Source organism: Pristis pectinata, chromosome 13 (genome assembly GCF_009764475.1).
Source record: "Pristis pectinata isolate sPriPec2 chromosome 13, sPriPec2.1.pri, whole genome shotgun sequence".
Taxonomy (NCBI): Eukaryota; Metazoa; Chordata; class Chondrichthyes; order Rhinopristiformes; family Pristidae; genus Pristis; species Pristis pectinata.
In genome coordinates, this window is record NC_067417.1 from 2,799,174 (window position 1) to 2,814,108 (window position 14,935).

Genomic DNA, 14,935 nt, shown 5'->3' on the forward strand with positions numbered 1-14,935 from the left:
GGTGCGTGGAACGCACTGCCGGCAGAGGTTGTGGGAGCAGATACATTAGGGAGATTGAAGAGACTCTTAGATAGGCACATGAATGATAGAGAAATGGAGGGCTATGTGGGAGGGAAGGGTTAGATAGATCTTAGAGCAGGATAAAATGTCGGCACAACATTGTGGGCTGAAGGGCCTGTATTGTACAGTAGTGTTCTATGTTCTATGTTCTGAGTAATTTTATGTCTTTGCTCTATACTGCTGCTGCAAAATAACAAACTTCACGCTATATGAGACAGTGATAATAAACCTGATTCCAGTGCTGTTGTTTGGTGGGGCCCCTGTGAATCACATTCAACCCACTGAGTGGTTGTTGGGTCCGGTTCCCATCGCGAGGGGGAGCTGAGCCGCCAGGTTCCAGAAGCGGCAGTGGCGGCCCTGGTCCACCAGAGGGCGGAGCTGCCCACTTTCCAAATCAGAATCAGGTTCATTATCACTGATATACCTTGTGAACTGTGCTGTTTTGCGGCAGCAGGACAGTGCAAGGCATAACATTACTGTAAGTTACAAAAATAAATAAATAGTGCAAAAGAGGAATAACGAGGTAGTGTTCATGGGTTCATGGACCGTTCAGAAATCTGATGGCGGAGGGGAAGAAGCTGTTCCTGAATCGTTGAGTGTGGGTCTTCAGGCTCCTGTACCTCCTCCCTGATGGTAGTAACGAGAAGAGGACATGTCCCGGGTGGTGAGGGTCCTTAGTGATGGATGCCGCCTTCTTGAGGCATCGCCTCTTGAAGATGTCCGTGATGGCGGGGAGGGTTGTGCCCGTGATGGAGCTGGCTGAGTCTACAACCCTCTGCAGCCTCTTTGGACCCTGCACATTGGAGCCTCCATACCAGGCGGTGATGCAACCAGTCAGAATGCTCTCCACTGTACATCTGTAGAAATTTGCAAGAGTCTTCAGTGACATACCAAATCTCCTCAAACTCCTAATGAAGTAGAGCTGCTGGTGTGCCTTCTTCGTGATTGCATCAGTGTATTGGGCCCAGGATAGATCCTCTGAGATGTTGACACCCAGGAACTTGAAGCTGCTCACCCTTCCCACCGCTGACCCTCAATGAGGACTGGTGTGTGTTCTCCCGACTTCCCCTTCCTGAAGTCCACAATGAAGTCCTTGGTCTTGCTGACGTTGAGTGCAAGGTTGTTGTTGTGTCACCACAAGCAGCTGATCTGTCTCACTCCTGTACACCTCTTCATCACTTTCTGTAAGCGGAATGAGAATAGGGTCTGAGTGAGAAAGGGGAGGGTCTGAAAATTGGGAGGGTCTATGTGAGAAAGGGAAGAAGGGAGGGGGTCTGAGGAAGGGAGCAGCAGATATATCAAGGCCCCTAAATGTTCATTCAGCCAACATCACAGTGAGGTCTGGACAATTCTGGGTCACAGAAACCCATTCCCACACTTGGCTAACCAGGGGCTACCCATGGGGAGAGGTCAGGGTGGCCGAGTCAGCCCACACTGTGTGCTCGAGCTTGGGTTCCATGGGATCTCCATCCAGGGGACCTACACACCAAACTCTGAGCCGTCACTCCCGCTGCAGTACCAAGGGAGCACAGCACCGTCAGAGGTTAGAGTCAAGGCTAAAAACCAAGGCATCATCTTCCTTCTCAAGGAGATGAATGGAATGCTGTAGTGAGGAGAGGGGAGGGGAGGGGAGGGGAGGGGAGGGGAGGGGAGGAGAGGAGAGGAATTCCTCTGTCATCATCTTGGCAGCCCCAGTCTCACCGTATCATAGATATTGCTTTAGAACATAGAACACAGGACAGGAACAGACCCCTCGGCCCACAATGTCTGTGCCCAACACGATGCCAAGATAAACAAAATCCCTTCTGGCTGCACGTGATCCATATCCCTCCATGCCCCACATATGGGTATAGGAACGTGCCTCGCAGTGGGTATAGGAACAGAATGAGGAGGAGGTTAAATGTGTGGCTGAGGGATTGGAGGAAGGAGCAGGGATTCAGATTTCTGGATCATTGGGGCCTCTTTTGGGGCAGGTGTGCCCTGCTCAAAGAGGACAGGTTGCACTTGAATCCCAGCGGGACCAACATACTGGCGGGGAGGTTTGCTAAGGCTACTGGGGAGAGTTTAAACTAGAATTGTTGGGGGGTGGGATCCGTACTGGAGAGACTGGGGAAGAGGTGTTTGGCTCTCAGATAGAGAAGGCTAGGAGTAAATACCACAGGCAGGTGACAGAGAAGGGACGTGTTCAGACAGGCTTGAGATGTGTCTATTTTAATGCAAGGAGTGTTGTGAACAAGGCAGATGAGCTTAGAGCTTGGATCGATACTTGGAGCTATGATGTGGTGGCCATTACGGAGACTTGGATGGCTCCGGGGCTGGAATGGTTGATTCAAGTGCCGGGTTTTAGATGTTTCAGGAAGGACAGGGAGGGAGGCAAGAGAGGTGGGGGAGTGGCACTGTTGATAGAGATAGTGTCACGGCTGCGGAAAAGGTGGCCGTTGTGGAGGGATTGTCTACGGAGTCTCTGTGGGTGGAGGTTAGGAACAGGAAGGGGTCGATAACGGTGCTGGGTGTTTTTTATAGGCTGCCCAATAGTGACAGGGTTATTGAGGAGCAGATAGGGAAACGGATCCTAGAAAGGTGTGAGAGTAACAGAGTTGTTGTGATGGGGGATTTTAATTTCCCAAACATCGATTGGCATCTCCAGACAGTGAGGGGTTTAGATGGGGTGGAGTTTGTTAGGTGTGTTCAGGAAGGGTTCTTGACACAGTATGTAGATAGACTTACAAGAGGAGAGGCTGTGCTTGACTTGATATTGGGAAATGAACCTGGTCAGGTGTCAGATCTCTGTGGGTGAACATTTTGGTGATAGTGATCATAATTCTATCTCCTTTACGTTAGCACTGGAGAGGGATAGGAACAGACAGACCAGAAAGACATTTACTTGGAGTAAAGGGAATTATGAGGCTCTCAGGCAGGAAATTGGAAGATTAAATTGGGAACAGATGTTCTCTGGGAAAAGTACGGAAGATATGTGGCAAATATTCAGGGGGTATTTGTGTGGAGTTCTGCACAGACATGTTCCAATGAGACGGGAGTCACGAGAGGATACAGGAACCGTGGTGTATGAAGGCTATAATAAATCTAGTCAAAAGGAAAAGAAAAGCTTACAAAAGGTACCGAGAGCTAGGTAATGTTAGAGATCTGGAGGAGTACAAGGCTAAAAGGAAGGAACATAAGAAAGTGATTAGGAGAGCCAGAAGGGGACATGAGAAGGCCTTGGTGGGCAGGATTAAGGAAAACCCCAAGCTGTTCTACAAGTATGTGAAGAGTAAGAGGATGAAATGCGAAAGGATAGGGCCTATCAAGTGCAGCGGTGGGAAAGTGTGTATGGATCCGGAAGAAATAGCGGAGGTACTTAATGAATACTTTACGTCAGTATTCACCATGGTAAAGATCTGGGGGATTGTAGTGGGGACTTGCAGTGGCCTGAAAAGCTTGAGCATGTAGATATTAGAAAAGAGGTGGTGCTGAAACTTTTGGAAAGCATCAAGTTAGATAAGTCGCCAGGACCGGATGAGATGTACCCCAGGCTGCTGTGGGAGGCAAGGGAGGAGATTGCGGAGCCTCTGACGATGATCTTTGCATCGTCGATGGAGACGGGAGAGGTTCCGGAGATTGGAGGGTTGCGGATGTTGTTCCCTTATTCAAGAAGGGGAGTAGAGATAGCCCAGCGAATTATAGACCAGTGAGTCTTACCTCAGTGGTTGGTAAGCTGATGGAGGAGATCCTGAGAGGCAGGATTTATGAACATTGGGAGAGGTATAATATGATTAGGAATAGTCAGCATGGCTTTGTCAAGGGCAGGTCCTGCCTTACGAGCCTGATTGAAATTTTTGAGGATGTGACTAAGCACATCAATGAAGGGAGAGCAGTAGATGTAGTGTATATGGATTTCAGCAAGGCGTTTGATAAGGTACCCCATGCGAGGCTTATGGAGAAGGTGAGGAGACATGGGATCCAAGGGGAAATTGCAGTGTGGATCCAGAACTGGCTGGCCCACAGAAGGCAAAGAGTGTTTGTTGAAGGGTCGTATTCTGAGTGGAGGTCGGTGACCAGTGGTGTACCTCAGGGATCTGTACTGGGACCCTTACTCTTTGTGATTTTTATAAACGACCTGGATGAGGAAGTGGAGGGGTGGGTTAGTAAGTTTGCAGATGACACGAAGGTTGGGGGTGTTGTGGATAGTTTGGAGGGCTGTGAGAGGTTACAGAGGGACATAGATAGGATGCAGAGTTGGGCTGAGGAGTGGCAGATGCAGTTCAACCCAGATAAGTGTGAAGTGGTTCATTTTGGTAGGTCAAATATGTTGGCGAAATATAGTATTAATGGTAGGACTCTTGGCATTGTGGAGGATCAGAGGGATCTTGGGGTCCGAGTCCATAGGACGCTCAAAGCGGCTGCGCAGGTTGACTCTGTGGTTAAGAAGGCATATGGTGTATTGTCCTTCATCAATCGGGGAATTGAACTTAGGAGCCGTGAGGTATTGTTACAGCTATATAGGTCCCTGGTCAGACCCCACTTGGAGTATTGTGCTCAGTTCTGGTCGCCTCACTATAAGAAAGATGTGGAAGCCATAGAGAGGGTGCAGAGGAGATTTACAAGGATGCTGCCTGGAATGCGGAGCATGCCTTATGAAAGCAGGTTGAGGGAACTCGGCCTTTTCTCCTTGGAGAGATGGAGGATGAGGGGGGACCTGATAGAGGTGTATAAGATGATGAGAGGTATTGATAGGGTAGATAGTCAGAGGCTGAATTGATGGCTACAGGAGGACATAGGTTTAAGGTGCTGGGGAGTAGGTATAGAGGAGATGTCAGGGGTAAGTTTTTCACTCAAGGAGTGGTGAGTGCATGGAATGGGCTGCCAGCAACGGTGGTGGAGGCGGATACGATAGGGTCTTTTAAGAGACTGTTAGATAGGTACATGGAGCTGAGAAAAATAGAGGGCTATGAGTAAGCCTAGTAATTTCTAGGGTAGAGGCATGTTCGGCACAGCTTTGTGGGCCGAAGGGCCTGAATTGTGCTGTAGGTTTTCTATGTTTCTATATTTATGCCTCTTAAACACCTCTATCGTATCTGCCTCCACCTCCACCCCTGGCAGCACGTTCCAGGGACCCACCACTCTCTGTGTAAAATAAACCTGCCCCACACATGTCCTTTAAACTTTCCCCCCTCATCTTAAATGCACGTCGTCTGCTTGGGAATTTGACATTTCTACCCTGAGAAACTGATTTATAAACCTCTATCAGATCTCCCCTCAGCCTCTGCCACTCCAGAGAAAACAACCCAAGTTTGTCCAACCTCTCCTTATAGCTTGTGCCTCTAATCCAGGCAGCACCCTGGTGAACCTCTTCTGCACCCTCTCCAAAACCTCCACATCCTTTCTGTAATGGGGTGACCAGAACCGGTAAAATCAGTAAATCAGTTTATTATTGTCACATGTACTGAGGTACAGTGAAAAACTTTGTTCTGCATGCCATCCATACAGATCATTTCATCACATCAGTGCATTGAGGTAGTACAAGGGAAAACAATAACAGAATGCAGAATAAAGTGTCACAGTTACAGAGAAAGTGCAGTGCAGGCAGACAATAAGGTGCAAGGTCATAACAAGGTAGATTGTGAGGTCAAGAGTTAATCTTTATTATACTAGGGGACAGTTCAATAGTCTTATAACAGCGGGATAGAAGCTGTCCTTGAGCCTGGTGGTACGTGCTTTCAGGCTTTTGTATCTTCTGCCTGATGGGAGGCGGGAGAAGAGAGAATGTCCGGGTGGGTGGGGTCTTTGATTATGTTGGCTGCTTTACTGAGGCAGCGTGAAGTGTAGACAGAGTCCATGGAGGGGAGGCTGGTTTCCGTGATGTGCTGAGCTGTGTCCACAACTCTCTGCAGTTTCTTGTGGTCCTGGGCAGAGCAGTTGCCGTACCAAGCCGTGATGCATCCAGATAGGATGCTTTCTATGGTGCATCAATAAAAGTTGGTGAGTGTCCAATGGGGACGTGCCAAATAACAGGAAAGGATCTGAAGAGACGCACTGGAATACCTGCTGGGATTCTGGAATTCAGGGATCACCGGGGAAACAAGCTGGGGGATACCTTGGATTTCCTCAGATTTGCTGGGAATTTTCTTCATGAAAAGAAGCGTTAACCCTATTTCGAGAAAAGGAAACTGGCAATTGGAAGGATATCCCAAGAATTCTGAGAAATCACTGTTCCAGGGAAAAGGAATTTGTGGAACACCTTTGCAGCTCCTTGCTTTCATTGAATCCTGGTTGGGGAGGAGGACACTGCATGCACTGCAGCCATCTGAGGGTTAATAGTGATCGGGAGCAGGAAACCATTGGCACAGTATATTCTACTGTAACCCTATATAATGTGATACGTCATTCACTGTATAAAAATGCCAGTGATGTGTAACATACCGTAATGTGATACCAAAGTCAATTGCATTGCACATGGTGGAATATTCATTGTCCAGTTACATCTGGGGCTAAATAAAATGTGCTGTAAGTGCAAAGATTGATTTCAGCTCCTTACGCAGCCTTCAGTTGGAGAGACATCCCACTCACATTAGACATTGCAAAGTCACTCAGTCCTGAGTGTTCACATCTAAACAGATGATTCACCCATAATCCAAAGCCACCTGCTAACTGTGAGTGAGACACAGCCTGACCTGTGCAAAGGGAAATCTGATGCATTTTCAAGGGCCTGCTGTGTTCTATTTGCCAATGAAGGCTGAAGGTTGGGAATATCAGGACAAGGTTGGGCAAGTTGGGCCCATAACCCCTGGAGTTTGGGGGAATTAAAGGAGATCTCATTATCATAGAGTCACAGAGAGATACAGCAGGGAAACAGGCCCTTCAGCCCATCGGGTCTGTGCCAACCACCAGTCACCCGCGTGCACTAATCCAACACTAATCCCCACATTCTCATCAACAGCCCACTCCAGATCCCACCATTCACCCGCACACTAGGGGCACTTTACAGTGACCAATTAACCCACCAACCCCGGATGTGGGAGGAAACTGGAGCACCCGGGGAAACCCAAAGGGAGAACGTGCAAACTCCACACAGACAGCGCCTGAGGTCAGGATCGAACCCGGGTCTCCGGCGCCGTGAGGCAGCGGCACTACCAACTGCGCCACTGTGTGTAAGATCCTGTAGGGGATTGACAAGGTGGATGCTGAGAGAAAGGCTTCCTTCTAGAGTTAGGGGCACAGTTTCAGAGTAAAGGGGTGTCCATTAAGATGGGGTTGAGGAGGAGTTTCTTCTCTGAGGGTGGTGAATCTTTGTAGCTCTGGAGGTGGAGCCTTAGTACATCCAAGGTGGAGACTCTCAGGTCCATGGGGGGTTCAAAGGTTGAGGACCACAGACAGGAACTTGCAGGTGAGACAAAGATTGGATCATCCACGATTCCACTGAAAGGTGAACAGTTCAGAGGGCCCGAATGGTCAACCTGTTCTTACATGGACGGAATAACAGGTCTGCTGTTTGCCTCTGAACCTCCCGTTCATCCCGGGAAGGAAGTGTCCACATGTTTGGGACTCTGACAAGCCTAGTGTGTCTCGGGAAGGTCAGGTGAGCATCACACTCAGTGGGGTCAGTGCCGGGACCCAAGTTCTGAGGGGGTGCTACACTCTCAGAGGTGCTGCCTTTCAGATGAGAGGTTCAAGGAAGGACCTTCCCTGGTGGATGCAACAGATACAATCATAATATATCAAACCAAATGGGGAGTGTACTCCCCAGGGATCTGCCTGATGGATGGCTTCAGCTGTGCCTAAAACACAGTAACTGGACATGATCTCATTGCCCTTTGTGGGAGCTTGCTGTGCACAAATAGAACAGTACAGCACAGGAACAGGCCCTTCGGCCCACAAAGTTGTGGCAAACTAATTAAACTAGTAATTAAACACCTACTAAATGAATCCCTTCTGCCTACAATGTCCATATTGTAAATTGGTTTATTATTGTCACATGTACCGAGGTACAGTGAAAAACTTTGTTCTGCATGCCATCCATACAAATCATTTCATCCCATCAGTGCATTGAGGCAGTACAAGGGAAAACAATAACAGAATGCAGAATAAAGTGTCACAGTTACAGAGAAAGTGCGATGCAGGCAGACAGTAAAGTGCAAGGTCATAACAAGGGAGATTGTAAGGTCACTATCATACAAGAGATCTATTCAATAGTCTTATAACAGTGGGATAGAAGCTGTCCTTGAGCCTGGTGGTACGTGCTTTCAGGCTTTCGCATCTTCTGCCTGACAGAAAAGGGGAGAAGAGAGAATGTCCGGGGAAGGGGGAATGGTCCCGAAACGTCGACTGTCCATCTCCCTCCACGGATGCTGCCTGACCCACTGAGTTCCTCCAGCATCTTGTGTGTTGCTCTGAATTCCAGGTGCTGGAAGAGTGAGGTTGTGACTTCCCATGAAACTCCGAGCAGGAAGGAACACTGCACTCCTTCCCAGCAGAGTGGCTGTCACCCTGCGCCAGCTGTGTTTGCCAACTGTTCTTGAATAAGCCACAGCTTGCAATGTCTCTGTTGTGTGTCACCCTTCACCTCCTTCCCAGCAACAGCGTGACAGACAACAACAGCCAGACTCAGCAGTGCCAGCAAGCGGAGTCACCCGGCAACAACTCTGCATGCAGCGGGACCATCGCAAACAACGGATGCCTTGATTCACAAGCCAGCTCAGTGCTGTAGGCTGGAAGCCGTTGTTTACAGGATTATTGCAACAGGAGGCAAGTTGGGAATGGTGTGGGATCTTGAATGGGTTTTCTTTACAAAGAGGCTCTCAGTTGGCTGGTCTCCAGCTGTGTCAAACTATCTGCATGGACAAGGGGATGGATTACACACTGTCTCTCTGACAGCACGAAGACCAGATGGACACCAAGGATGAAAGCCATGTGCCCATCCTTGGTCGATCTGTCTAGGACAGAACATAGAACAGTACAGCACAGGAACAGGCCCTTCAGCCCACAATGTTGTGCTGAACTAATTAAACTAGTAATTAAACGCCTAACTAAACTACTCCCTTCTGCCTGCACAATGTCCACATTCCTCCATTCTCTACACATCCATGTGCCTGTCTAAGAGCCTCTTGAATGCCTCTATTATATCTGCCTCCACCACCAGCCCTGGCAGCACATTCCAGGCACCCACTGCTCTCTGTGTAAAAAACTTGCCCTGCACATCTCCTTTGAACTTACCCCCTCTCACCTTAAATGCATGCTCTCTAGTATTAGAAATTCTGAGGAAAAGATACTGGCTGTCTACTCTACCTATGCCTCTCATAACATGGCAGTGTAGTGGTTAGCGTAATGCTGTTACAGCGCCAGCAACCTAGGTTCAATGCCGGCCACTGTCTGTAAGGAGTTTGTACGTTCTCCCCGTGTCTGCGTGGGTTTCCTCCGGGTGCTCTGGTTTCCTCCCACATTCCAAAGATGTACAGGTTAGGAAGTTGTGGTCATGCTATGTTGGCGCCGTTAGTGTGGTGACACTTGTGGGCTGCTCCCAAAACACTCTACGCAAAAAGACGCATTTCACTGTGTGTTTCGATGTACATGTGACTAATAACTAAATATCTTATCTTATAACCTTATAAACATCATTCAGGTCTCCCCTCGGCCTCCGCCGCTCCAGAGAAAACAATCCAAGTTTGTCCGACCTCTGCTTATAGCTCATGCCCTCTAATCCCGGCAGCATCCTGATGAACCTCTTCTGCACCCTCTCCAAAACCTCCGCATCCTTCCTGGAATGGATGGATGCTGTAGAGGATCTATAAGGACCTATAAAGGATCTCCCCATTACAACATTATAAGAGGCAGAGACAGGGTCGACAGTCAGAGTCTTTTCCCTGGGTGGAAATGTCAAATACTAGAGGGCATGGCTTTAGTGTGAGAGGGGGAAAGTTTAAAGGGGATTTATGAGGCAAGTTTTTTTACACAGAGTGTGGTGGGTGCCTGGAACACGCTGCCAGGGGACATGTTGGAAGATGACACAATAGCGATGTTGTAGAGGCAGTTAGACAGACACATGAACAGGCAGGGAACGGAGGGAGGTGGACCATGTGTGGGCAGATGGGATTGGTTTACATTGGCATCATGGTCAGCACAGACATGGTGGGCCAAAGGGCCTGTTCTTGAATCACTGACATATGACATGAAGTTTGTTGTTTTGTATCTGTGCTGTTCGATGTTCATCCAGTTGGTTCTTACATAGATTAGGAAGGATGTGGTAGCAACAGAGAGGGTGCAGAAGAGATGTTGCCTGGAATGGAGGGCTGTAGGTATGAGAGAGGCTGAACACACTGAGGTTTTTCTGAGGGGTGACCTTATAAGATTATAAAATTATGAGGGGCATGGACAGGGTAGGGGAGTCTAGGATATAGAGGGCACAGGGTTAAGGTGAGAGGGGAAAACTTTTAATGAGATCTGAGGGGCAGGTTTTTCACACAGACGGTGGTGGGTGTGTGGAACGAGCTGCCAGAGGTGGTGGTAGAGGCGGGTACAATTACAACGTTTAAACGATATTTGGACAGGTCCACGGATGGGAAGGGGGTAGAGGGAGACAGGCCTAATGTGGGCAAATCTGAATGGTGTACAGGGGCATCACAGTCGGCAAGGACGAGCTGGGCTGAAGGGCCCGTTCCTGTGCTGTATGGTTCTACGGTTCCCTGCTCTGTCCCTGCCACGGAGTCTCTGACCCTGACTGCAACCGGTGCTGACGGTGGAACCGCTGCTTTCTGTGTGTCTGAGCGGAACCTCTGAGTCACCAATGCAGGACACACTCCACACCCTGTGGTATCGAGTCTTGCCAGCCTGCCTCTCACTCTGGCCCAGCACATAGAACCATAGAACACTACAGCACAGAAAACAGGCCATTTGGCCCTTCTAGTCTGTGTTGAACTTTATTCCTCTAGTCCCATTGACCCGCACCCAGTCCATAACCAGACCTCTCCCGACCATGTATCTATCCCATTTATTCTTAAAACTTAAGAGCGAGCCCACATTTACCACATCAGATGGCAGCTCGTTCCACACTCCCACCACTCTCTGAGTGAAGAAGTTCCCCCTAATGTTCCCCCTAAACATTTCCCCTTTCACCCTAAAGCCATGTCCTCTCGTACTTATCTCAGTCTCAGCTGCCCTCATGCTTTGGTTTGGAGTCACCTCTGCTACCTCCGAGCAGAGGAGTTGACCACGCGGCCCCTCCAGCCCATTCCGCCAGTCCTGCCCATCTCCCTCCATTCCATGGCGCCCATCTCTGCCGTCAGTACCCCCAACAACTGAGCATCACGTCCTCTCGAGAACGGAGAGGTTTCTCCTCATTCATAGACAGCCAGTCATTTTTGCTGAGACTCTCCCTTGTCCAGAAACAACCTCCCTGTTGACCCCCTCCCCCCCCACATCACGATGACATCTGATTCCCCCAGACTCCAGTCACCACGTGCTCATCTTACACAACCTGCCCCTACAGGACAGCCTCCACATCCCATGACTCACTCTAATGGATTCACGTTGCAATGACTCCAAGTCACTCTTTAAGAAAACTGAGAGTGGGTGAAATGACTCTGGAGAGGATCTCGATGATGTCAGTTGGACACTGAGTATCACTGTATAACTACACAGGGTACCCACAGCTGTCACCACACATCACGAACGTTCCCTCCCGTCTAATTTTCTGCTGTCAAGGAGGAACATTTCCAAGACTTCTCCAAGGCAAGTCAGTTAACGTGGCAGGCTGCCAGTGTAAAGTGGATGATATGGTAATGAGTCTCTCCCTTCACTTGTGTCTAGACTCTCTGACCTTGCTACAGTGTACTCCTTGACTTGGAGAAATAATAGACATGGGCAGCTGAAGCCTCTTGTGGCACATCGTTCCCGGTACAAGGACAGACTGCCACATTGTGAACAATGTGGGCAAAGCTCCCACCCACTCATCACAAGGTGAGCCGCTGCCTTCACTGGGGGTTGGTAATTAGTCATAGAGCCACACAGCACAGAAACAGGCCCTTTGGCCCTACTGGTCCATGCCGACCAAGATGTCCCATCCAAGCTGGTCCCATTTGCCATTGTTTGGCCCATAACCTTCTAAACCTTTCCTACCCATGTACCTGTCCGAATGTCTTTTAAATGTTGTTAATGTACCTGCCTCTGCCACTTCCTCTGGCAGCTCATTCCATATATGGACCACCCTCTGGGTGAACAAGTTGCCCCTCAGGTCCCTATTAAATCTCTCCCCTCTCACCCTAAACCCGTGCCCTCTAGTTCTTGACCCCCCAACCCTAGGAAAAAGACTGAGTGTGTTCACCCTGTCCATGCCCCCCATGATTTTATACACCTCCAGAAAATCATCCCTCAGTCTCCTACACTCTGAGAACAAAAGTATTGGCCTGTGTAACCTCTCACTGTAACAAGTTATCTCATTACTTGGTTACTGACTGCTGGGTGTGCTGCTCTGAAGCACTGAAGGGTGTTCCCCCTGCCCCGGAAACTTCCAACACCTGCATTCCCATCTTCCACCTGCTGTATACTTGAGGCCATTCAAAGCCCTGCCGCTCACCAAGTCCCACTCTCCCACCACCCCTGCTGGTCCCAGCAACACTCCATTTTAACGCTCTTTGAAATCCCTCTGCAGCCTTAACTCTCCTGACCTCTGCAACTTCCTGCTGCTAAAACCCCCAGAACAAATTGGTAAATTGGTTTATTATTGTCACATGTACCGAGGTACAGTGAAAAACTTTGTTCTCCATGCCATCCATACAGATCATTTCATCACATCAGTGCATTGAGGTAGTACAAGGGAAACAATAACAGAATGCAGAATAGAGCGTTACAGTTGCAGAGAAAGTGCAGTGCAGGCAGACAATAAGGTGCAAGGTCATAACGAGGTAGATTGTGAGGTCAAGAGTCCATCTTATCGTACAAGACCTTATAGAAGTGTAAAAATTATGAGAGGCATAGATAATGTGGATGGTGATAGTCTTTTCCCCAGGGTAGGGGAGTCCAAAACTAGGGGACATGGGTTTAGGGTGAGAGGGGAAAGATTTAAAAGGGACCCGAGGGGCAACTTTTTCACGCAGAGGGTGGTGAGTGTATGGAATGAGCTGCCAGAGGAAGTGGGTGAGGCAGGTACAACTGTGTCATTTAAGAAGCACTTGGATAGGTACATGGAGGGGTGGGGCTTGGAGGGATATGGGCCAAACGCAGGAAATTGGGATTAGCTGGGTGGGTACTGTGGTCGGCATGGACTGGATGAGCTGAAGGGCCTGTATCCGTGTTGTATTGCTCTATGACTCTGAGGACCATTCAATAAATTTATAACAGCAGGATAGAAGCTTGAAAGAACCCTGAAAGTGCAGCAGAAGTAGATCGGGTGGTGATGGAGGGAGAAGGACTGCCTGCCTTCATCAGCCGAGGTATTGGGTATAAGAGTAGGGAGGTCTCGGTACAACTTTATAAACCATTGGTTAGGCCATGGCTGCAGCTCTGCTCTTTGCACTGCAGAATGGATGTGTTGCACTTGGGAGGGTGCAAGGGAGGTTCACCAGGACGTTGCCTGGGACAGAGCGTTTCAGTTACGATGAGAGACTGGAGAGGCTGGGTCTGTTCTCCCTGGGGCAGGGGGAGCTGAGGGAGGGCAGAACAAAGGTCTACAAAATGATGAGGGGCATGGATAGGGAAGATAGTGAGAAACTGTTCCCAAGAGAAGTGTCTAAAACAAGAGGGCATAGGTTTAAGGCGAGGGGATCTTTGTATACCGAGCGAGGGGAGGGGGTTGGAATCTGGAGCACACTGCCTGAGGGGGAGATGGAGGCAGAGACTCTCACAGCATTGAAGAAGTATCTGGACCAGCACTTGAATTGCCAAGGCAGAGGGGTTCACAGACCCCAAGTGCTGATAATGGGATTAATGTAGATGGATGCTCGATGGTCTGCACAGACATGGTGGGCCGAAGGGCCTGTTTCCATGCTGTATGACGCTGCCTGCCTTCAATGTTGTCTGCCTGATCATCCTGGACCTGAATTGCTCCTACGTTGATGCCTGTGTCACCAACTCCCAATACTCCAACTTCTGCATTCCCTCCCTAACCACACTGCCCCCCCGCTTTCTCCTTGCTCACCTGTCCCAAGTCTCCCTGCGTGGCCCCCCCTTGGCCATGGTTCACTGCATTTGGATCCACATAGGAGTTCCAAATCCCAGCAGAAATTCCCAATCCCTGTTGGAATTCCCACTGCCGGGAGGGTACGACAATCCCAGCTATACCAAGGCAAGTTGTTTTCCGTCAGGAATATCCTGATGTGGGGCTGACCGGTGTCTCCCTCTGGCCGTTCACAGTTACTGGAAGTGGCCTTGGCACCAGCCCTCAGTCCAGCAGAGGAGGGCAGTTTCAATACCTAAGGAAGACCGAACCAGAGGATACAACTAAATAAGCAGGTTGAAAGATTTGTGAAGAGCAGGAACAGCATGAGCAGAAGACGTTTGGCTTCTGGTGTTGATCCCTTTGGCAAGGGGTTCCACACCAGCCGCCTGTCCTGGCACCGGCCAATCTTCCCGTTGCCGGGGGCACCACATTCATCAATCGCCACTCGTCCGTCACTGCCCGGCCCAAGGACGATCACCTTTCTGTCGTCCCCATCCCCACTTCCCAACCTGGAGAAAATCCCAGTCCCACCAGAATATCCCAGTGCCAGTGCCAATAGGAATTCCCAATCCCAGCTGGAATTCCCAGCACCTGCAGGAACACCCAATCCCCCCAGAAATTCCAGATGGCCACGGATACAGCAGGATATAGATCAGCTGCAGATGTGGGCAGAGAAATGGCAGATGGAGTTTAACCCGGATAAATGTGAGGTGTTGCTCCTTGGTAGGA